A 25,437-nucleotide genomic window follows, 5' to 3' on the forward strand; every position below is an offset into this window, starting at 1 on the left:
GACCATGGCGGAAAAGGTCTAATATGGTGGCGGTGTCTAATACGCACCGCCAGCCATATTACGATGGGCTGTTTGTGATGCCTTTCCGTGGTGGCATCAAGGCATGCGGTCTTAACTTTGGGGGCCCCTGCAGGCCCCCAGAGTGAAGGAGAGGTGGGGGTGCACACGGGGGGTACCTTTGGTACCCCCCTGCATTTACATAAACAAAGCAGCAGGCACCGCACGGTGTCTGCCGTTTTCTTTATTTAAATGCGTCACATGCATGTTTAGCATTGTGGCGGGCGGTGCTAAGAGCACCGCCCGCCACAATGCTAAACATGCAGGATGCGCCCGCCACAGTGGCAGGCCATCCTAATACCCCCCACGGGACCCCCGCCCTTATGGCGGGCGGTCCCAATCACTAATGGGTCCGCCCGCCATCCTAATGACCCCCTTAGTGTTTGATAAAAGGGAGGGTGGACAGAGAAAAGAAGGGATGGGAAGAGGGTAATGAGGCCTGGGTGGTAAAAGAAGGGGAGAGTGAGGAACAGAAGAAGAGCAAGATTGAAAAAGGGTACGAGCCGGCAGGGTGGAAGAGGAAGGTATAAAGAGACAGGTAGAGAATGTGGTGAGAGAAGAGAGAGAGAGATGAAAAAGAGAAGGAAGAAAAGGTGGAGAGGATAAATATGAGAGAAGAGAAGGTTGTCATGGCAGCGGACGTATGGCCCCCACTACCCTGGTAGATTTGAGGTATGTGAGCATCACCAATAAGACGTATAGATGCGTATACCCTTCGACAAAAAAAACACAGGAAACACGTTCATGCATAAAATCCACACCATACACATGAGCAACTTACATGGGTTTGGTAAAGCCAGCATGCGTGAATGGATGCGAGTACCATGATCATGCGTAGGTTACACACATAAGGGGCTTGTCGCAAGGGTAACTTACTCTTGTGAGTAATTTACATGTGTCATTTACTCTTACACTTTTGCGTACCTTTGCTACCTCTGGCTAATCACAAAATCTGACTGTAAAGTTGCTCAAAAGATTAGATGGATACGTCAAACATGGAAGTGTAAGTTACTACTACACAAAAAAACTGTATTAAATTCAGCACTACACATGGCCAGCCACTGGAACTGCAGCACCCTCCCATAGAAAATAACGGAGGTAGGATCATTAAATAAAACCTCAAAGGAAATAATGTTGAATCAAATAAAAAAAAAAAATTTTATTTTTTTTTAAAGTTTGATTTATTGAGAAAAAAGAGAATAAAAAAGGGGGGATGAGAGGAGAAGAGTTACAATGAGTGGATGGAAGAAATAAACAATATAATAATAATACAAATGTCATAAAAAGTAAGCATTACAAGCATGATGAATTATGAACACATCATAAGAGTACTAATACAATAGATAAAACACAGTATATTGAGACTTAAGAATTATAATAATCAAATAATAAGGTAAAAAACAGGAATAAGAAAATCACGGGGGCTTGCGAACTTCAACTGTTTCAGAATCAGGAGAGGAATGAACAGGGGCAGAGGAAGAGAGGTACGTTACTAAAGGGAGCCAAATCAGATCACGTTTGATAGCTAGGGAGATGGGAGATACATAATTGGTGTCTAAAGGATGATTAAAACAGACTGCATTCCACCAAGACTGATATGAAATAGCTGCAGCCTGTTTCCAGTTAGAAGTGATAATATGAAAGGCAACAGCAATGAAAAGGTCAAGTAAAGGGTAGTGATTGGGAGAATGAGGAAGGTCTGATGAGAGGGAGCCAAGAAATACTAGTGAGGGTGAAAAAGGGACCTGAAAATGGAAAATCTTTTGTATTTGCCGCCAGACCATCTGCCAGAACTGGTAAGCAGGGGGGCATTCAAACAACATACGTTTAAGATCGGCAGAGAGGCAGGGACAAGACCAACATGTAGAGGGAGTGTCTGGTGAAAAGCGGGACAAAGCAAGTGGAGTAAATAGAGTTCTGTGATAAATGAAAAATAAAGTTTGGGTGGTGTTAGCACTGCAGCTCTAGAGGTCTTATGAAGCTTAGTCCAAATTTTATCCCAAAGAAGTACACGCCAATTCTGAGAAAAGTCTAACTCCCATGCAAGTTCAATGCGAGATTACATTATTTTAAATAGTTAAATACATAAATGAATATAATTTAATGTTAAAAAATCTAAAAATACATGTTTATTTTTTAATTATAAAATATTTTAATAACCCTTTTTTTTAATATAACTTAATGTTACATTCATTTTTATTAAAATACCCATTAACTACTTGTAATTAATTATGTACATCACTTTTCTTTACCATACCTGTTTTGTAGCGAGCTAAATGGAATCATTCATTCGGATACAAAGGTGATACTAAAATACAAAATATTCTGCACAATTTTTCAGGCTTGCATCCATAAGGGAACAAACACTACTGGTATTTTGATATACTAACATCCTCCCAAAATCCCCCTAACATCCACTCAATATATGATTTACTAAGGGTAGCATTAAGTTTCTGTTACTTGTCCATGACAGCTATATCTTATTGTTGATATCTTGCCTTTCCCTGGGTACATTAAAGAGGGACAACCTTCTGCCTTCTGTAGCCTCTTAATCTGAAAACAGTGTCAGTGTCTTTATCTTCATATGATTTTAATGGGGTCCTTCTGGTGCAAATGGGCCCCATACAGACTTTAAATAAATGTCTCCATTGCCATCATTGGCTAAAGTCGAGGGTGCCTATGCATTATCTCTGGGGTCTTCTTCCAAAATTCCTCTGTGGTTGTCTTTGTGGTCCCCTGGCAATTCCAGAGGACTGTTTTTTATCACTTTTAAACTGGTATTGTGCATAAAATGCCCTTACTCCCATGAGTTCAAGTATTATACCCTCTGGTACAGGGCAACCAGTAGTTTCTAATGGGCCTCTCTACCCACACACACAGCACTTTTAATGTTTATTAATGCATAGAAAAAATATATTCTTTTTACTGTAGGTGTGAAATTATTTCCCGATCTATTTAAACTTTTTAAAGTTATTAAATATTTAATTGAAAATGAAGTTAATAGTGCTGCAATTGTTTTATTTTTTCTACATTTAAAATAAATACATATAACGTATTTATATTCATAAATTTAAAAAAAAAATATTTATACATATTCATTATAACGTTTAACCAACTTTTTTTTTTTTTTTACATTTTCCTGTACTTTACCAATGGGAGGTCTCCCGTCTAACTGTGCTGTCTTGCTATGTTGAAGGATTGGGAAAAGTGTAAAAGTTTATTTAACTCAAAAAATGTGTCACAATACTTGTTTCTCAAATATTAATGAGAATTATTTGTAAATAATTATTTTACGTGTAGAACACATTAAAAAATACTGGAGCATTAATAACTTAATTGTGAATTAAATATTTATTTAATTTAAATACAGTGCCGCCAACATTTTATACAATAGGAGCTACTTATGTTCAATGAAATTCCTCATCTGCTACTAATTTTATGAGAGATGTCGTAGTAACAACATCAGACAAGGTTACAATAGTGGCTGCATTATGCAAGATTACCAGCCACGATCACCTCTGTGCTCCAGGCACAGGTGCCAGCAGTAATGTGAATAATGTTTTCTCAAAGTGGAATGTTTCTACATGGGTGACACATAACAGCTATAGCTGTAATACCCCCGGCTTCCAGTTAATAACGTTAGTAATAGTGTTCCAAAACCATTTGATTTTTATCACTCAAATATCAACTTCAAATATATTTTGGAAATTCAAACATTTTTCTCCAAACATTATGTATTCCGAAAATGTACACATTTATTTTCTAAATACATGCTTTTTAATTTGGTTATGCTTACATTAATTTAACCAAGTAAAAGCTTCTAATGTAGTTCATTGCACTGCACACAAGAGAGCAACCTACAGTTATCCGGAGAGCCTTGAGCAGCTTACGAGCTACTCGTGGGTGGGAAAAGCTTGATTTAAATATATCAAATTGAATACAATTATTTTTCTGTAGTTTAAATCACAAAAAAAGCTTCCTAAGTAAAAAGAAATACATGTTGTATTACATATTAATATTTAATAAAAGTATAGAAAGAATTACAATTAAATTCTTTATATGTTAATAAAAATTAATGTTGCATTAATTTATAAATCCAAAATATTAGTTAAAATATTTTACAATTTAAGAATAAATATATTTTTTTACTAGATGTGTTAACTTTAAATGATATTGATTTATATCTTAAGTAATTTCCTTCAACATTATTGCCTATGGTGATTTATTACCACTAATATTTTCTATGGAAGGGTGTTGCAGTACCAATGGTTGGCCATGTGTGGTGTTGGATTTATTCCAGCTCTGATTTGTAGTAATTTACTACTGTTTTGAGTCTCTTTTTGACCTTAGTAACTTTAGAAGTGCAGTTTGTGAATAGCAATGGGCGTCCCTACCTAACCCCCTCTTTACCGCTTCCTAAGCCCCTCCCATTTAGTAGTAAGTTTGCTGCTTTTTCCAGGAACTTCTCCTGGTTCCTTCCTTGTATGTGTGAAGCACGTCTCCGAGAAAAGATAGGAGAGGTGGTGATGGTTTGTGAACTGCAATCTGTAGTATTTTATTAGTACTACTGTAATCCAATAAATGCATTACAAAATGCAGTTTATAAATTGCCCCCATATAGCTCAAGCTGTGCATGTATAAGATGTGAGTAAAATGGTGCTGTGAACGTGAAAGAAAAAACAAGGTATGCAACGACATTCTCCATCAGTGTGGTGAGCGTTCCACACAACAGTAGCCAGTTGTGTGGGGTAAGACAGATATCTCTGTACCCATTACATATTTCCATTAGATATTTACGCCAGGCTTACACTATGGAAACTCAGAATAGGGGCCATTGGATCCTCACTGGTTACAGAAGTAAGTTTGATGCCTGTAGAGGCACAGTCCACAGAGCCACCAGAAAGAGGGTCCCAGAATACCTGCCAGAAACATTTCCACTGGGAGAGTAACATCTCCCAGTTACCAGCGGTGCCGAGAGGAAATGAAGACTTTTCATAAATATCCTTGATAGAACAAGATGTTTAAAACCGTAGTAAAGGGAAGGTAAACATTTAAACTCAAAACTGGGTACAGTAATATTAAACCAAACAGGTTAAAGTAATAATCCTACTTGTTACAGGAAAATATCCAAGAATGACAGCAGTAAAAAACACATATGATGCTGAAGTAATACACCAAACATAGGTTATAGTAACATATATTGTAGAAGCAAAAAACATAAGAGAGTGAGTAGTAATAAACCAAAGAGAAGGTGCAGTAACAACTCCAAAATTGGGTGCTGCAATAGACCTATCTGTTGCTGCAGTAATAAGCCCAAGAGAGTGTGCAGTAATAAACCCATACGTCACTGCAGTAATAAACCAAAGAGAGGGTGCTGCAATAAACCCATATACTGCTGTAGTAATATACTAAAGAGAGAGTGCAGTAATAATCCCATATGTTGCTGCAGTACTAAATTCAAGCGAGGGTGCTGCAATAAACCTATGTGTTGTTGAAGTAATAAACCCATATATCACTGCAGTAATAAACCAGAGAGAGTGCAGTAATAAACCCATATATAACTGCAGTAATAAACCAGAGAGAGTGCAGTAATAAACCCATATATCACTGCAGTAATAAACCAGAGAGAGTGCAGTAATAAACCCATATATAACTGCAGTAATAAACCAGAGAGAGTGCAGTAATAAACCCATATGTCACTGCAGTAATAAACCAGAGAGTGCAGTAATAAACCCATATATCACTGCAGTAATAAACCAGAGAGAGTGCAGTAATAAAGCATATGTCGCTGTAGTAATAAACCAGAGAGAGTGCAGTAATAAACCCATATATCACTGCAGTAATAAACCAGAGAGAGTGCAGTAATAAACCCATATATCACTGCAGTAATAAACCAGAGAGAGTGCAGTAATAAACCCATATGTCACTGCAGTAATAAACCAGAGAGTGCAGTAATAAACCCATATATCACTGCAGTAATAAACCAGAGAGAGTGCAGTAATAAAGCATATGTCGCTGTAGTAATAAACCAGAGAGAGTGCAGTAATAAACCCATATATCACTGCAGTAATAAACCAGAGAGAGTGCAGTAATAAACCCATATATCACTGCAGTAATAAACCAGAGAGAGTGCAGTAATAAACCCATATGTCACTGCAGTAATAAACCAGAGAGAGTGCAGTAATAAACCCACATGTCGCTGTAGTAATAAACCAAAGAGATAGTGCAGTAATATTCCAATATGTCGCTGCACTACGAAACCCAAAATAGGGTGTTATAATAAACCCATATGTTGCTGAAGTAATAACCCCAAGAGAGGGTGCTGTAATAAACTCATTTTTCTCCGCAGTTTTAATCCCAAAAGAGGGTGCTATAAAAAATCCATATGTTGCTGCAGTACTTAACCCAAAAGAGGGTGGAGTGATAAACCCATATGTTACTGCATTAATAACCCTAAGAAAGGGTGCAGTAATAATTCCATATGTCGCTTCAGTAATAAACCCAAGAGAGAGTGCAGTAATAAACCCATATGTCACTGCAGTAATAAACCAGAGAGTGCAGTAATACACCCATATATCACTGCAGTAATAAACCAGAGAGATTGCAGTAATAAACCCACATGTCGCTGTAGTAATAAACCAAAGAGATAGTGCAGTAATAAACCCATATATCACTGCAGTAATAAACCAGAGAGTGCAGTAATAAACCCATATATCACTGCAGTAATAAACCAGAGGGAGTGCAGTAATAAACCATATGCCGCTGTAGTAATAAACCCAAGAGAGAGTGCAGTAATAAACCCATATATCACTGCAGTAATAAACCAGAGAGAGTGCAGTAATAAACCATATGTCGCTGTAGTAATAAACCAGAGAGAGTGCAGTAATAATCCCATATGTCGCTGCAGTAATAAACCCAAGAGAGAGTGCAGTAATAAACCCATATATCACTACAGTAATAAACCAGAGAGAGTGCAGTAATAAAGCATATGTCGCTGTAGTAATAAACCAGAGAGAGTGCAGTAATAAACCCATATATCACTGCAGTAATAAACCAGAGAGAGTGCAGTAATAAACCCATATATCACTGCAGTAATAAACCAGAGAGAGTGCAGTAATAAACCCATATGTCACTGCAGTAATAAACCAGAGAGAGTGCAGTAATAAACCCATATGTCACTGCAGTAATAAACCAGAGAGAATGCAGTAATAAACCCACATGTCGCTGTAGTAATAAACCAAAGAGATAGTGCAGTAATAAACCCATATATCACTGCAGTAATAAACCAGAGAGAGTGCAGTAATAATCCCATATGTCGCTGCAGTAATAAACCCAAGAGAGAGTGCAGTAATAAACCCATATATCACTGCAGTAATAAACCAGAGAGAGTGCAGTAATAAAGCATATGCCGCTGTAGTAATAAACCAGAGAGAGTGCAGTAATAAACCCATATATCACTGCAGTAATAAACCAGAGAGAGTGCAGTAATAAACCCATATATCAGTGCAGTAATAAACCAGAGAGAGTGCAGTAATAAACCCATATGTCACTGCAGTAATAAACCAGAGAGAGTGCAGTAATAAACCCACATGTCGCTGTAGTAATAAACCAAAGAGATAGTGCAGTAATATTCCAATATGTCGCTGCACTACGAAACCCAAAATAGGGTGTTATAATAAACCCATATGTTGCTGAAGTAATAACCCCAAGAGAGGGTGCTGTAATAAACTCATTTTTCTCCGCAGTGTTAATCCCAAAAGAGGGTGCTATAAAAAATCCATATGTTGCTGCAGTACTTAACCCAAAAGAGGGTGGAGTGATAAACCCATATGTTGCTGCAGTAATAACCCTAAGAAAGGGTGCAGTAATAATTCCATATGTCGCTGCAGTAATAAACCCAAGAGAGAGTGCAGTAATAAACCCATATGTCACTGCAGTAATAAACCAGAGAGTGCAGTAATACACCCATATATCACTGCAGTAATAAACCAGAGAGATTGCAGTAATAAACCCACATGTCGCTGTAGTAATAAACCAAAGAGATAGTGCAGTAATAAACCCATATATCACTGCAGTAATAAACCAGAGAGTTCAGTAATAAACCCATATATCACTGCAGTAATAAACCAGAGGGAGTGCAGTAATAAACCATATGTCGCTGTAGTAATAAACCCAAGAGAGAGTGCAGTAATAAACCCATATATCACTGCAGTAATAAACCAGAGAGAGTGCAGTAATAAACCATATGTCGCTGTAGTAATAAACCAGAGAGAGTGCAGTAATAAACCCATATGTCACTGCAGTAATAAACCAGAGAGAGTGCAGTAATAAACCCATATGTCACTGCAGTAATAAACCAGAGAGAGTGCAGTAATAAACCCACATGTCGCTGTAGTAATAAACCAAAGAGATAGTGCAGTAATAAACCCATATATCACTGCAGTAATAAACCAGAGAGAGTGCAGTAATAATCCCATATGTCGCTGCAGTAATAAACCCAAGAGAGAGTGCAGTAATAAACCCATATATCACTGCAGTAATAAACCAGAGAGAGTGCAGTAATAAAGCATATGTCGCTGTAGTAATAAACCAGAGAGAGTGCAGTAATAAACCCATATATCACTGCAGTAATAAACCAGAGAGAGTGCAGTAATAAACCCATATATCACTGCAGTAATAAACCAGAGAGAGTGCAGTAATAAACCCATATGTCACTGCAGTAATAAACCAGAGAGAGTGCAGTAATAAACCCACATGTCGCTGTAGTAATAAACCAAAGAGATAGTGCAGTAATATTCCAATATGTCGCTGCACTACGAAACCCAAAATAGGGTGTTATAATAAACCCATATGTTGCTGAAGTAATAACCCCAAGAGAGGGTGCTGTAATAAACTCATTTTTCTCCGCAGTGTTAATCCCAAAAGAGGGTGCTATAAAAAATCCATATGTTGCTGCAGTACTTAACCCAAAAGAGGGTGGAGTGATAAACCCATATGTTGCTGCAATAATAACCCTAAGAAAGGGTGCAGTAATAATTCCATATGTCGCTGCAGTAATAAACCCAAGAGAGAGTGCAGTAATAAACCCATATGTCACTGCAGTAATAAACCAGAGAGTGCAGTAATACACCCATATATCACTGCAGTAATAAACCAGAGAGATTGCAGTAATAAACCCACATGTCGCTGTAGTAATAAACCAAAGAGATAGTGCATTAATAAACCCATATATCACTGCAGTAATAAACCAGAGGGAGTGCAGTAATAAACCATATGCCGCTGTAGTAATAAACCCAAGAGAGAGTGCAGTAATAAACACATATATCACTGCAGTAATAAACCAGAGAGAGTGCAGTAATAAACCATATGTCGCTGTAGTAATAAACCAGAGAGAGTGCAGTAATAATCCCATATGTTGCTGCAGTAATAAACCCAAGAGAGAGTGCAGTAATAAACCCATATATCACTGCAGTAATAAACCAGAGAGAGTGCAGTAATAAAGCATATGTCGCTGTAGTAATAAACCAGAGAGAGTGCAGTATTAAACCCATATATCACTGCAGTAATAAACCAGAGAGAGTGCAGTAATAAACCCATATGTCACTGCAGTAATAAACCAGAGAGAGTGCAGTAATAAACCCATATGTCACTGCAGTAATAAACCAGAGAGAGTACAGTAATAAACCCACATGTCGCTGTAGTAATAAACCAAAGAGATAGTGCAGTAATAAACCCATATATCACTGCAGTAATAAACCAGAGAGAGTGCAGTAATAATCCCATATGTCGCTGCAGTAATAAACCCAAGAGAGAGTGCAGTAATAAACCCATATATCACTGCAGTAATAAACCAGAGAGAGTGCAGTAATAAAGCATATGTCGCTGTAGTAATAAACCAGAGAGAGTGCAGTAATAAACCCATATATCACTGCAGTAATAAACCAGAGAGAGTGCAGTAATAAACCCATATATCACTGCAGTAATAAACCAGAGAGAGTGCAGTAATAAACCCATATGTCACTGCAGTAATAAACCAGAGAGAGTGCAGTAATAAACCCACATGTCGCTGTAGTAATAAACCAAAGAGATAGTGCAGTAATATTCCAATATGTCGCTGCACTACGAAACCCAAAATAGGGTGTTATAATAAACCCATATGTTGCTGAAGTAATAACCCCAAGAGAGGGTGCTGTAATAAACTCATTTTTCTCCGCAGTGTTAATCCCAAAAGAGGGTGCTATAAAAAATCCATATGTTGCTGCAGTACTTAACCCAAAAGAGGGTGGAGTGATAAACCCATATGTTGCTGCAGTAAAAGCCCTAAGAAAGGGTGCAGTAATAATTCCATATGTCGCTGCAGTAATAAACCCAAGAGAGAGTGCAGTAATAAACCCATATGTCACTGCAGTAATAAACCAGAGAGTGCAGTAATACACCCATATATCACTGCAGTAATAAACCAGAGAGATTGCAGTAATAAACCCACATGTCGCTGTAGTAATAAACCAAAGAGATAGTGCAGTAATAAACCCATATATCACTGCAGTAATAAACCAGAGAGTGCAGTAATAAACCCATATATCACTGCAGTAATAAACCAGAGGGAGTGCAGTAATAAACCATATGTCGCTGTAGTAATAAACCCAAGATAGAGTGCAGTAATAAACCCATATATCACTGCAGTAATAAACCAGAGAGAGTGCAGTAATAAACCATATGTCGCTGTAGTAATAAACCAGAGAGAGTGCAGTAATAAACCATATGTCGCTGTAGTAATAAACCAGAGAGAGTGCAGTAATAAACCCATACATCACTGCAGTAATAAACCAGAGAGAGTGCAGTAATAAACCCATATATCACTGCAGTAATAAACCAGAGAGAGTGCAGTAATAATCTCATATGTCGCTGCAGTAATAAACCCAAGAGACAGTGCAGTAATAAACCCATATATCACTGCAGTAATAAACCAGAGAGAGTGCAGTAATAAACCATATGTCGCTGTAGTAATAAACCAGAGAGAGTGCAGTAATAAACCCATATATCACTGCAGTAATAAACCAGAGAGAGTGCAGTAATAAACCCATATGTCACTGCAGTAATAAACCAGAGAGTGCAGTAATAAACCCATATATCACTGCAGTAATAAACCAGAGAGAGTGCAGTAATAAACCCATGTATCACTGCAGTAATAAACCAGAGAGTGCAGTAATAAACCCATATATCACTGCAGTAATAAACCAGAGAGAGTGCAGTAATAAACCCATATATCACTGCAGTAATAAACCAGAGAGTGCAGTAATAAACCCATATATCACTGCAGTAATAAACCAAAGAGATAGTGCAGTAATATTCCATATGTCGCTGCACTGAGAAACCCAAAATAGGGTGTTATAATAAACCCATATGTTGCTGAAGTAATAACCCCAAGAGAGGGTGCTGTAATAAACTCATTTTTCTCCACAGTGTTAATCCCAAAAGAGGGTGCTATAAAAAATCCATATGTTGCTGCAGTACTTAACCCAAAAGAGGGTGGAGTGATAAACCCATATGTCACTGCAGTAATAAACCAGAGAGTGGAGTAATAAACCCATATATCACTGCAGTAATAAACCAGAGAGAGTGCAGTAATAAACCCATATATTACTGCAGTAATAAACCAGAGAGAGTGCAGTAATAAACCCATATGTCACTGCAGTAATAAACCAGAGAGTGCAGTAATACACCCATATATCACTGCAGTAATAAACCAGAGAGATTGCAGTAATAAACCCATATATCACTGCAGTAATAAACCAGAGAGAGTGCAGTAATAATCCCATATGTCGCTGCAGTAATAAACCCAAGAGAGAGTGCAGTAATAAACCCATATATCACTGCAGTAATAAACCAGAGAGAGTGCAGTAATAAAGCATATGTCGCTGTAGTAATAAACCAGAGAGAGTGCAGTAATAAACCCATATATCGCTGCAGTAATAAACCAGAGAGAGTGCAGTAATAAACCCATATATCACTTCAGTAATAAACCAGAGAGAGTGCAGTAATAAACACATATGTCGCTGTAGTAATAAACCAGAGAGAGTGCAGTAATAAACCCATATATCGCTGCAGTAATAAACCAGAGAGAGTGCAGTAATAAACCCATATATCACTGCAGTAATAAACCAGAGGGAGTGCAGTAATAAACCCATATGTTACTGCAGTAATAAACCAGAGAGAGTGCAGTAATAAACCCATATATCACTGCAGTAATAAACCAGAGAGAGTGCAGTAATAAACCCATATGTCACTGCAGTAATAAACCAGAGAGTGCAGTAATAAACCCATATATCACTGCAGTAATAAACCAGAGAGATTGCAGTAATAAACCCATATATCACTGCAGTAATAAACCAGAGAGAGTGCAGTAATAAACCCATATGTCACTGCAGTAATAAACCAGAGAGAGTGCAGTAATAAACCCATATATTACTGCAGTAATAAACCAGAGAGAGTGCAGTAAGAAACCCATATATTACTGCAGTAATAAACCAGAGAGAGTGCAGTAATAAACCCATATATCACTGCAGTAATAAACCAGAGAGAATGCAGTAATAAACCCATATGTCACTGCAGTAATAAACCAGAGAGTGCAGTAATAAACCCATATATCACTGCAGTAATAAACCAGAGAGAGTGCAGTAATAAACCCATATATCACGGCAGTAATAAACCAAAGAGATAGTACAGTAATATTCCATATGTCGCTGCACTGAGAAACCCAAAATAGGGTGTTATAATAAACCCATATGTTGCTGAAATAATAACCCCAAGAGAGGGTGCTGTAATAAACTCATTTTTCTCCACAGTGTTAATCCCAAAAGAGGGTGCTATAAAAAATCCATATGTTGCTGCAGTACTTAAACCAAAAGAGGGTGGAGTGATAAACCCATATGTTGCTGCAGTAATAACCCTAAGAAAGGGTGCAGTAATAATTCCATATGTCGCTGCAGTAATAAACCCAAGAGAGAGTGCAGTAATAAACCCATATGTCACTGCAGTAATAAACCAGAGAGTGCAGTAATACACCCATATATTACTGCAGTAATAAACCAGAGAGATTGCAGTAATAAACCCACATGTCGCTGTAGTAATAAACCAAAGAGATAGTGCAGTAATAAACCCATATATCACTGCAGTAATAAACCAGAGAGAGTGCAGTAATAAACCCATATATCACTGCAGTAATAAACCAGAGGGAGTGCAGTAATAAACCATATGTCGCTGTAGTTGTGGTAAATAAATAAATAATACCCTATTTTTGAATGAATAAATGAATAACAGATAGCTCAATAAATAAGAGTCAAGATTCGAGGTAGTAGGAGTTTTGCAGGTTTAATACAGCAAATACAGGAATAGGATGGCAAGGCCCAGCAGCGCTGCCGGGGTCAGGATCGGGACAAGGGGAATAACTTTTTAATAACAGTGCATGAGCATATATACATAACGCAAACACATAGCATTACATTGCAATAGGCGTAGCAGTGGGTGGAGCAAAAGGCGTGACGCGTAGCAGTCGCGAAAGATAAGGGTGAAAAGAGGTGTAACAGGGCGTATACATAGACATGTGATGCAAACGTAACAGAATATGTCATGAATGGGGCGGAAACCATGGAGGGGGCTACCTGAGGAGCCGGGACCTCTAACCTGATGGTGCGCGCAAACTAGCAATGACGTGTTACTAGGAGAAGCTGGGGGCTATGAACTCTGTGCTAGGAGCAGAGACTGAAGTCTGGAGAGTCAGGGCGACATGTACCTAAACAGCATCTAGTATCTGATGTTTAGAGAACATGTTGATATAAACTAGAAGTCAGGAGGGGAAAGGCTAACTTGATTCTAAGACTGGACCATGCATTATTCTACATGTAGTGCGTGATGAAGAATATTAAATGACCATTAAATGCAGTATTTCTCTAACGTGGAGACGTGAAGGCTAGACAATGACGGAAACTATCGATGCGATTCAGTAGCTTTAGGAATGCAGAGAAGGAGGACTGAACTGATAACTGGAATCATAACATATTCTTGGCAGACTCAGAGGCAGAGCCAGGGTGAGCCGGGCACTGCGAGGCAGGAAGTAAGTGAAGGGTCGAGGATACAGGTGGGGGCTGTATCGCTCCTCAGCGAGGCTTCAGGAGACAGGAGCTGAATCTGGTGTCCGGGCCCTTTTGAGGCCTAGAAACGGGGACTTTATAATGGAATAACGTGCACACTGAGAAACGTGGCAACGTAACTTTACATAGGCCTGATATTCGTAGTATTCACGAGAACTGGAAACTGGCATACTAGAGGTGGACACAACTGTAATTGCGTCATTAATCGAACATAGGGAATGCATATGCATATTTAATCATGCACACATAACATATGATGGATGACACGTAGGGACACAGAACATGGCAAAATTTACTTTTCCACATTCCCTCCTTGTCACTACGTTTCCATCAGGAAACATCAATATTCATGATACCATCTATCATTTCATACAGTATCATTTGCTCGTCTCGAATTATCCTGGAACGGGATTTAGAACGGGGCTTGGGACTAGGAATACAAGAGGTAGCACAGATGCCGCAAATCGCAGGGCCACATTGTATACAGAGGCAGCAGCTGAATATGATCGCTACTGCAATACCTAGAAAGGACAAGACTTTCCATCCCCAGGCGGAAATTATATTCCAGAACCAACCGGACCATGTCCAGGTGCCTGGATCTTGGTGTAACAGATGGGCAATTTTATGGAGTCTGGTTATAGCTGAATAAACAGACGGCGCGTTATTTGGAATGAAAATGCAGCAACTAGATCCGATGACTCTACAGGCCCCGCCCCTATCGGCCAGTATGACGTCAAGGACGAGACGATTCTGTAAAACGACAAATCTCATAGCAGATTGCTCTTCAGTTAAGTTACCTAGAGCAGAGGCAGTCTCATTTACTACAGCTTCGAGGGTTCTGGTTAACCTACGGATTAGCTTACTATTCTGGATAGGTCCTATAAAGAAAAAGAAACCTCTGTTGAAATCTGTATACTGTTCTAGAGCAGTTTCAGTATAATCGACAATTGGGGACTCCCTTCTATGTCTAATGTGTACTAGATGTGTGTTTCTATGATAATCAGGTGGGGCTAGGAAAACTGGTGGCAGTAGGAAGGCAATGTAACAGGTTCCCTCCCAATCGAGGGGCAGACGAACATATGCAGTTTGACCACAAATAAAATAAGAATGACGTGAAGCTTTGAAAATAGATTTCCCACTGTCACTATACTTGACAATAGTAGTACAATCACTATGTCCTACATGTACGGAACCATTATTTCGGACACATAATTCGCCTTTAACTGGTAGTACTGAAATAGCAGGTAAGTCTGGAGTAGTATCAGACTGAACATTCAGGACCATGAAATTCGAAGAATAGTTACCTAAATTATACACTTCATTTTCTAGATCTAACCCGGTTCTGTGGGGGAGACCTTGCTTGTCTGGAAAACATGTACTGTTAAGAAAAGACATATCTGTTGAGGATGACGTTAACGTGGACCATGCTCCACACGAACCATTATGTGAAAATGGATAAGGAAAAAGTGGCAGAACTCCCTTCGGTATCTGGAAAGGGGGGAGTCGACCACACACCCAACAATTAGTGGCATTGCTGGTCTGATGTGAGTAATGTAACATGCGGATGAAAGAATTATTTTTCATAGCGAGGCGGTAAGAGAGTTCATGAGGAGGCAGATCACTAAACGTGTGCTCTACTGTAGCATTAGCAGACTTATTTACATGAAGAACTGGGAAATACAAGAAAAATGCATAACTGGTGCAGGAAATCATAATGCTGAGAAACAATATGAAACATAGAAAAACGATACATCGAATTGAGTTTTGACTAACTCTCTCACTATGGGGGTCTATTTTATACATGTCAGAAACAGTCTAACCGTTTCACCTAGGGGAGGACTTAGACAATCAAACTGGCTGACTTATTTTACTAGACCGGAGTTTCAACTTATACTCCTGTTGCGGAGTTTTCTCTAACAGGGGAGGGTTTGTAGCAATGTCTTTTGCGGGACAGTCCTTGAGAACAATATTTTGGCAATCCTTCAAATCCTGGGAAATGTTCTTTGAGACGGGTTTCAGTCCATAAAACTTCTTTATATGTGAAAGGTGCACCCAGCCTTTGCGACCCTCCAACTTCACGGCTGTACGGGTGGCGAGGAGGACCTGTCGGGGCTCCTTCCAGCGTGGCTCCAGCGGACTTGAGCGGTCAAAATTGCGAACCAAGACCATGGATCCTGGAACGATTTCATGCGGTGCCACCTCGGTATTGTCTGGAAATGCGGCGGCAACCTGTGAACGACAAGAGTTGAGGGCAGACATCAAGGAAGCTAGGTAATCTGTCAGCATATTACTTGAAACATCGGTAATACTTCGGGGTCTAGGAGTACCCCACATGTTAGGGGGGCGGCCGAAAACGACCGCATACGGGGACAGACCTGATCTGGAATGTGCGACCATGCGCATATAAAATAAAGCGACTGGCAGAGCTACTAGCCAGTCCACACCTTTCTCTTTACATACTTTTGCAATACGGATTTTCAGAGTCTGGTTATGTCTCTCTACGAGACCGGCTGCTTCAGGATGGCGTACACAATGAAACTTCCACTGGTACCCCAACAAAAGGGAAACATGCTTCATTAACTCAGATGAGAATGGCTGGCCGTTGTCAGAATATACGACTCTAGGGAGTCCATAACGGGGGAAGAACTCACGAACCAACTGCTTGGCAGTGGTCGTGGCTGTGTAATCTGGGACTGGATATGCTTCTGTCCACCTGGACAAAGCGCATACAACTACAAGGACATACTTGAAACCTCGACATCGCTCCATCTGAATATAATCCATCTGGAGGACTTCAAAAGGGTGGTCAGGGGGCTGGAATCCACCTTGTTCCACCGGGACACTTTTACCTGGATTAAACTGGCAACATATCATACAGGTACGGACTTTCTGTTTGGCTGCAGCTCGTAAATGCTTGTTGAACCAGATGTTCTGGATACTGTCTAACATAGCTTTTTCTCCTAAATGTGCTGGACTATGTGCGGTATTAATAATGACTTGAACCATAGAGTCGGGGAGAAACCATGTGGCTCTACCCTTCGTTAACCATCCTTGATCTGTCTGGACCCCTCCTTGTTCGGACCATTTCTTGATTTCTTCGGGAGTAGCATGTAACTGTATGTCTATGACATCTTGTGTAGGGTCTTTAACTGTCATACATGTAATCGGATCTGGAGTGTGTGTCATGTTAACTGGAATGTCTAGAGTCTGTGCTGTAAGCTTGGCTGTGCGATCTGCTAGATCGTTACCTTGAGAAATGGTGTCAGTAACTTTCGTATGTGCTTTGCACTTCATGATAGCGATAGATGTCGGTAAATGTATGGCATCTAACAGAGCTTGAATAAGGAGACCATGCTGAATCTTGGTTCCATGAGAAGTCATGAAACCTCTCTCCTGCCAGAGCACTCCGAAGTCGTGTACAACTCCAAATGCGTAGCGTGAATCTGTGTAAACATTAACTTTCAAGTTCTTGGCGTGTATGCAGGCTTGTGTCAGAGCAACTAGCTCTGCTGCTTGAGCGGACAGGGTGTCAATACGGTGTGTTTCAATAACTTCAGTGTCAGTAGTCACTGCATACGCGGCGACTAGTTCTCCTGTACTTGTTCTCATACATGAACCATCCACATAAAGTGTCAGGTCGGGGTCTGGTAACGGAACATCTGTCAGATCTTGTCTTGGCTTTGTCGTAATGTTAACTACTTCCACGCAGTCATGTGTGGCAGAATTCGGAGTAACTGATGGTAACAGTGTAGCAGGGTTCAGGATGTTGCAGCGTCTGATTTCTATGTGTGGCTGGAACAGTGTCAATTCATAACCTGTTAAACGTGCAATTGTCAAGTGCTGAGTTTGTGTTCGGTTTAAAAGAACTTCCACGGAATGTGGAACTTGTACTGTCAAGGAGTGTCCTAAGACTATGTAATCACTTTGTCTTATAGCTAGGTCTGTGGCTGCAACTGACTTGAGGCACGCAGGCAGAGCCTGGGCTACAGGATCTAATGTGCTCGAAAAATAAGCACAGGGCTTGTATTGTCCTGCTTGATCTTGTGTGAGAACAGATAATGCTGTACCTTCGCGTTCAGTGACGAAAAGTGTAAAAGGCTTACTGTAGTTCGGTGTCGCTAGAACTGGAGCTTGGCATAGGGCTTTCTTTAACTCATTGAAACTAAGTGTATGTTCAGATGTCCAAGGGAGGACAGTCGATACGGCTGCCTCCTGTGTCGTTAACTGTATCAGTGGCTTGGCTAGAAATGCATACTGAGGAATCCATTGTCTGCAGTAAGAAGTAAGGCCGATAAAAGCACGTACCTCCTTCTGGGTCTTGGGCTGAGGAAGACTCGCTATTAACTGGATACGGTCTGGTGTCAACTGCCTACCCCTCTTGGACAGTAAGTGTCCTAAGTAGACCACTTGCTGGACACAGAATTGAAGCTTAGAAGCGGACACCTTGTGCCCCATCTCGGCTAGGAAATACAAGACTGTAAGGGATGCTCGCCCGCAAGCACGTTCAGAACGGGCTGTGATCAGGAGATCATCGACATACTGGAGCAGGGCAGTGTCAGTTGGCATGTGAATGTTGTCTAGTTGTCTTTTAAGTGCTTGACTGTAAATGCTAGGGCTTTCTGTGAAACCTTGAGGAGCGCGTGTGAACATATAGCTCCTTCCATTTAAACAAAATCCGAAAAGGAACTGGCTGTCTGGATGAATAGGGACACTGAAAAACGCGTTCTTGAGGTCGATTACAGTAAAGAACGTGGCTTCGGAATCAATGGCTGTCAATAGGGAAGAGATATCTGGAACGACTGGGTACTGAGGAATAATACATTTATTAAGTTCTCGTAGGTCAATCACTAATCGATATACTGGGGGTGCATTTGGATCAGTACGTTTCATGACTGGAATGATCGGGGAATTGCATACATTGGAGTCAGTTTCTACAACCACTCCTTGAGCCATGAGCTCGTCAATAATTTTGGATAAGGCTGCTACAGCCTCAGGTGGCAATCTGTACTGTCTGATTCGTGGTAACACCACACCTGGCTTGAGAGTCACACGATAGGGTGTGATTTGCATATAACCAACATCAGTTGGACCTTGCGCCCATAGATGCTGCGGAACATTAGACAATCTGGAATCAAAATCTCGTAATACATAGTGACCCTTAAAGTCACGTAGGAACAATCGTATTCCCTCTGGGGAACAGCATATAACTGCACCTAACTCTTTCAGTGTTTTAATGCCTAATAGGTTTTCTGGACATGACTTAGTAAGTAACAGATCAGTAGTGCGGGACAATGGACCTACTTCTAGAGTAACTGGCTTTGATATTTCATTTACAATGGGTTTTCCTGAAAATCCAAGGGAAACATTTCTTGAGCCTGAGAGCGGAGCCCCTGGAACTTCGGCGTGACTAATTGTGGTCCTACTTGCCCCTGTATCAATCAAAAACTTTCTGTCTTTCCCTAATACTTGACTGTGAACATAGGGACCTTCTTGATCTACAGGTATCTCGATGAGAGGCAAGCCTACCTCCCTCTCTAGGCTGTTTCATGAATACTGCTGGTACTCTGGATACTCAGACTGTGCATACTGGTACATCTGCTGTGTAACGTGCTGTGTTGCAGCAATAGGCTGCGGTGCGGTAACTGTCTGTGGTGCATTCTGTGGCTGAGGAGTCTGTGAAACTTGTTCTTGTCTAGGCGGACGTGGTCTTTCTTTAGTCTTACCAGTAGCTATGTTGTGTTTCAGAACTGCACACTCGTTTATAAAATGACCTGGCTGTTTACAATAATTGCAGTTCCCTTTAACGGGAGCTGCAGGATGACTGGCTTGATTCGGACCCCTCTTCTGACTGTCTTGAGGAACAGATTGTGCAACTAGTACTTTCATTTTTGTGTCTTTCATACGTTTTCTCTCGTGTTCTTGTTCTTCCCTGATCCTATTCTGGTGGTATTGGAGCATCTGCAACATCTGGGACGGGGTATTAGCTTGCCAGGTACTTTCGACTTTCAAAACTCGATTTTTAATTTGTGGACTTGAATTCTCGACTAATTTAGTAACAAAAAGGTGAGGGTATGACTCACTACTTGTCTTGAGGCCACTGTTGATGCTAAAACATTTCTCAAATCTGGAATAAAAATCACTAATATCTTCGTCTTGTTTCTGTTTACAGGCTGAGATTGCATCCCAGTCTTCTTTTCTAGTTGTCAATAATCTAGGTAAAACTTGTATTAATAATTCTGGTAATTCTTTACATTTCGCTCCAAGACCGGTACCTGGTACTCGTGCCTTGTCTTCAGCTTCTAGAACTGCCCAATCGATCTTTTTCTCTCCCACCTCCCATTCTTTTTCCTTGAGCTTTTCATACACCCCTGCGGGCAGCAGAACCTTTAACATTTTAATTATATCTGGATACGTGTATTCTCCCATACGGAGCATGTCTTTTAATTCTCTATGGAACCCTGCTGGATCTTTATCATGACAGGGAATTAATTTCTTCATCTCTAGGAGTTCCATCTTTGTAATCGGAGTGTAAACAAACACTCGTTCTAGTTCGCCACCCGTTCCTCTAACTGGGTGGACTTCTCGTAACGGATTCTGTCTCTCTATGTAAAATGGTTTACTTTCTGGGGGTGAGACATGAACAAAATGCGGGTTCAGAAACGTTCTATATTTGTGACGCTGTTCTAGAATGACACTAATTAAGTCGGTACCTAAACCTTTCCATCTATACTGGAGTAACTCGTTCAGGATATCATGTAACGGGCCTTGATCAGAGTGCTGACCCTCATACAATGTAATGAGGTGCTGAATCATATACATACCCGCCAGTCGTTGTTCGGCTGGGGGCATTTTCAGAAACATTTGTGCCACTATTTCGTCTGGAAAAGTGGTAGAATCAGTAATCCATCGGACTGCTGATCGGGCTAGTTCTTGTTCATGCATGGTACTCAACTCACTGTAACCGATTCGTGATTTCAGAATGTGATCGGTAGCTTGAAACACTTGTTCTAGAGAACCTTGTTCTGGTGCTGGATGATGAAAAATAGACTTGTGTTCTAGGCGTAAATGGCGATCTGGAAATCTAGATTTTCCTACATACGCTATTCTGTCGGGATTCTCGTCGTCTAACTCTTCAGGATCAGAGTTACTTTCTTTCTCGCTTACTTGTGCTGCTTTACGCTGTTCGTGTAACTTTATTATTTCTTTACGGATTTTCTTGTACATACTCTCCATAGCACCGACGGTCTTGTGCTTACCCTCGGCTATATTATCACTCCACCTTGTCAGGGTTTTCATTTCAGCCGGATCTTTAGACGGGTAATCTTGTTCTCTTATTAGACAATTGATCAGAAACTTTAATATCATGAGCTGGGTCTCAGCTTTCCTTTGAGACATGGCCTCGCCAATGCTTTCTGGATCATCCCCTGTACGGATGAAACAATATATTCTGTCTAGATCTTCTTTCATATTCGGTAAGGTGACTAGATACTCGGTCACCTTTCTTACGCGGAATGAATATAAAACCATATTATCCTCGCCTGGGACTGGATCATAGCCGCATTCGGCAAGGGATTTTCTTATTTCTGCTACAGTCTGATGTCTGGGCGTACGCTGTGATGCTTGCATATGTAATTCGGCTGTCGTTAAACGCTTGTGTGGCGGCGGGGTTTGAGGAGTACCTCCCCCTGCGGCCCCTAAACTAGAGTCGTCTACTGAGGCTCTTCGTCCTGGCAGAGTGGGAAATGGAAATGTAGGCTGGACTTGTATGGCGGGCTGGACCGGGGGTACCGTAACAGGTACTCCGGTGTCTGGAGGAGCGGGAAGTGCCTGATTTACAGGGACTGGCGGAGCGCGAACAGGATTTGCATATTCTGGGACTGTGTCGTCCAAATAGGACGAAATAAAAATATCAGCTGCGGTCTGTTTGTGACGTAGCTTGGTCGGAACTAATGGTGGCGGGAAATTACTGGATGCCTCTGGGGTCGCTTTTGGCAAGCCCTCGGCAAGGAGAGGATACATACCCCTAATAAGGGCATGCCTCTGTCTGTCTGACTGTTCGGCTTTGACTTGTTCACCTATCTCGATTAGTTCTTTTTCTTGTGCTCGTTCTAAGGATTCTCTACTTAATTCTGACTTTCTGATTTCTTTTTCAGTTCTTTTATGAGCTTCTTTGCGCCATAACTCGATGGCATCTTTCTGTGACTGTCTGGCTTTCTTTTTCCATAATGCCTCTTCTACTCGCATGATGCACTCGGCATCCCATGTACCCGATACGGGCCATCTATACTTTTCTTCTAACTGTTTGGTATAATCTACCCATAAGTCTAGATACAAAATGGCGCTTATGCCATGCTTCTGATACATAAAATGACCTGGACTGTCCCTAGGCGGAACTGGAACTGCTGCTTCCAGCAGACCCTTTCTAGTTTTTAACTGACGTAACTTAGAAAACAAGGGCATGACTGGACTGTAATCTAGACACAATACAATACACAATGAACACGATACTTATTCCCCATTCATACCACGACATTAAAATACATGAAGAACATTTAAAAATAACAGTTCGAACAGAATACTACCTGGAATACGGAACACAGAATACATGAATTTCCTCGAGAACAGAACTGACTGGAACAGAAACTAGGTGCACTGCTGAAACAGTACAAAACTTACCGGTCTCATAAAGAGACACGTCAGGACCCGCATCCACCGAAGTGGACACTTCGTTTGTGGGTCTGTGTACCACCAACCCACGGACCAGAGTCAATTAAATTGACCCTGTCTAGATACTACCCCAGTAACGGTACTCACCGGGCAGCAAGAACGGAAGGCCTCAGACTGGACGGGACTGCTTGGACGCCGGACGGACGAACTTCGGACTTCTGTTACAGGTGGGCCTCCGGATACCTCGGACCTTGGACTCTCGGCTTGGGCTCTGGTCGGGACTCGCCGCGTTCCTCCACCGTCTCGTCTGGATGCTGGACCGCCTCCTCCGTCTCCTCCGTGGGCCTGAGGGATACTTGAAGCAGAAATATCTGCCGGTGCGCAGAAGAGTTCCGTCATGACTGCAGAGGGTCAGGGGGTCGGCGTGGCTTCACCGACGCGTGGGGAAAGGGCAAGTTCCTATTCGGGCGCCATTATGTGGTAAATAAATAAATAATACCCTATTTTTGAATGAATAAATGAATAACAGATAGCTCAATAAATAAGAGTCAAGATTCGAGGTAGTAGGAGTTTTGCAGGTTTAATACAGCAAATACAGGAATAGGATGGCAAGGCCCAGCAGCGCTGCCGGGGTCAGGATCGGGACAAGGGGAATAACTTTTTAATAACAGTGCATGAGCATATATACATAACGCAAACACATAGCATTACATTGCAATAGGCGTAGCAGTGGGTGGAGCAAAAGGCGTGACGCGTAGCAGTCGCGAAAGATAAGGGTGAAAAGAGGTGTAACAGGGCGTATACATAGACATGTGATGCAAACGTAACAGAATATGTCATGAATGGGGCGGAAACCATGGAGGGGGCTACCTGAGGAGCCGGGACCTCTAACCTGATGGTGCGCGCAAACTAGCAATGACGTGTTACTAGGAGAAGCTGGGGGCTATGAACTCTGTGCTAGGAGCAGAGACTGAAGTCTGGAGAGTCAGGGCGACATGTACCTAAACAGCATCTAGTATCTGATGTTTAGAGAACATGTTGATATAAACTAGAAGTCAGGAGGGGAAAGGCTAACTTGATTCTAAGACTGGACCATGCATTATTCTACATGTAGTGCGTGATGAAGAATATTAAATGACCATTAAATGCAGTATTTCTCTAACGTGGAGACGTGAAGGCTAGACAATGACGGAAACTATCGATGCAATTCAGTAGCTTTAGGAATGCAGAGAAGGAGGACTGAACTGATAACTGGAATCATAACATATTCTTGGCAGACTCAGAGGCAGAGCCAGGGTGAGCCGGGCACTGCGAGGCAGGAAGTAAGTGAAGGGTCGAGGATACAGGTGGGGGCTGTATCGCTCCTCAGCGAGGCTTCAGGAGACAGGAGCTGAATCTGGTGTCCGGGCCCTTTTGAGGCCTAGAAACGGGGACTTTATAATGGAATAACGTGCACACTGAGAAACGTGGCAACGTAACTTTACATAGGCCTGATATTCGTAGTATTCACGAGAACTGGAAACTGGCATACTAGAGGTGGACACAACTGTAATTGCGTCATTAATCGAACATAGGGAATGCATATGCATATTTAATCATGCACACATAACATATGATGGATGACACGTAGGGACACAGAACATGGCAAAATTTACTTTTCCACATAGTAACAAACCAGAGAGAGTGCAGTAATAAACCCATACATCACTGCAGTAATAAACCAGAGAGAGTGCAGTAATAAACCCATATATCACTGCAGTAATAAACCAGAGAGAGTGCAGTAATAAACCCATATATCACTGCAGTAATAAACCAGAGAGAGACAGTAATAAACCCATATATCACTGCAGTAATAAACCAAAGAGATGGTGCAGTAATATTCCAATATGTCGCTGCACTGAGAAACCCAAAATAGGGTGTTATAATAAACCCATATGTTGCTGAAGTAATAACCCCAAGAGAGGGTGCTGTAATAAACTCATTTTTCTCCGCAGTGTTAATCCCAAAAGAGGGTGCTATAAAAAATCCATATGTTGCTGCAGTACTTAACCCAAAAGAGGGTGGAGTGATAAACCCATATGTTGCTGCAGTAATAACCCTAAGAAAGGGTGCAGTAATAATCCCATATGTCGCTGCAGTAATAAACCCAAGAGAGAGTGCAGTAATAAACCCATATATCACTGCAGTAATAAACCAGAGAGATTGCAGTAATAAACCCACATGTCGCTGTAGTAATAAACCAAAGAGATAGTGCAGTAATATTCCAATATGTCGCTGCACTGAGAAACCCAAAATAGGGTGTTATAATAAACCCATATGTTGCTGAAGTAATAACCCCAAGAGAGGGTGCTGTAATAAACTCATTTTTCTCCGCAGTGTTAATCCCAAAAGAGGGTGCTATAAAAAATCCATATGTTGCTGCAGTACTTAACCCAAAAGAGGGTGGAGTGATAAACCCATATGTTGCTGCAGTAATAACCCTAAGAAAGGGTGCAGTAATAATTCCATATGTCGCTGCAGTAATAAACCCAAGAGAGAGTGCAGTAATAAACCCATATATCAC

At 40.9% G+C, this 25,437-nt stretch overlaps 1 protein-coding gene across 1 annotated transcript in view; it reads right to left on the bottom strand.

Annotated features, from left to right (window-relative positions):
* Nucleotides 1-25,437, bottom strand: part of CD5 (CD5 molecule) — a 72,859-nt gene that overhangs the window by 40,511 nt on the left and 6,911 nt on the right. The window lies entirely within an intron of this gene.

The sequence above is a fragment of the Lissotriton helveticus genome, chromosome 1_1 (genome assembly GCF_964261635.1).
Source record: "Lissotriton helveticus chromosome 1_1, aLisHel1.1, whole genome shotgun sequence".
Taxonomy (NCBI): Eukaryota; Metazoa; Chordata; class Amphibia; order Caudata; family Salamandridae; genus Lissotriton; species Lissotriton helveticus.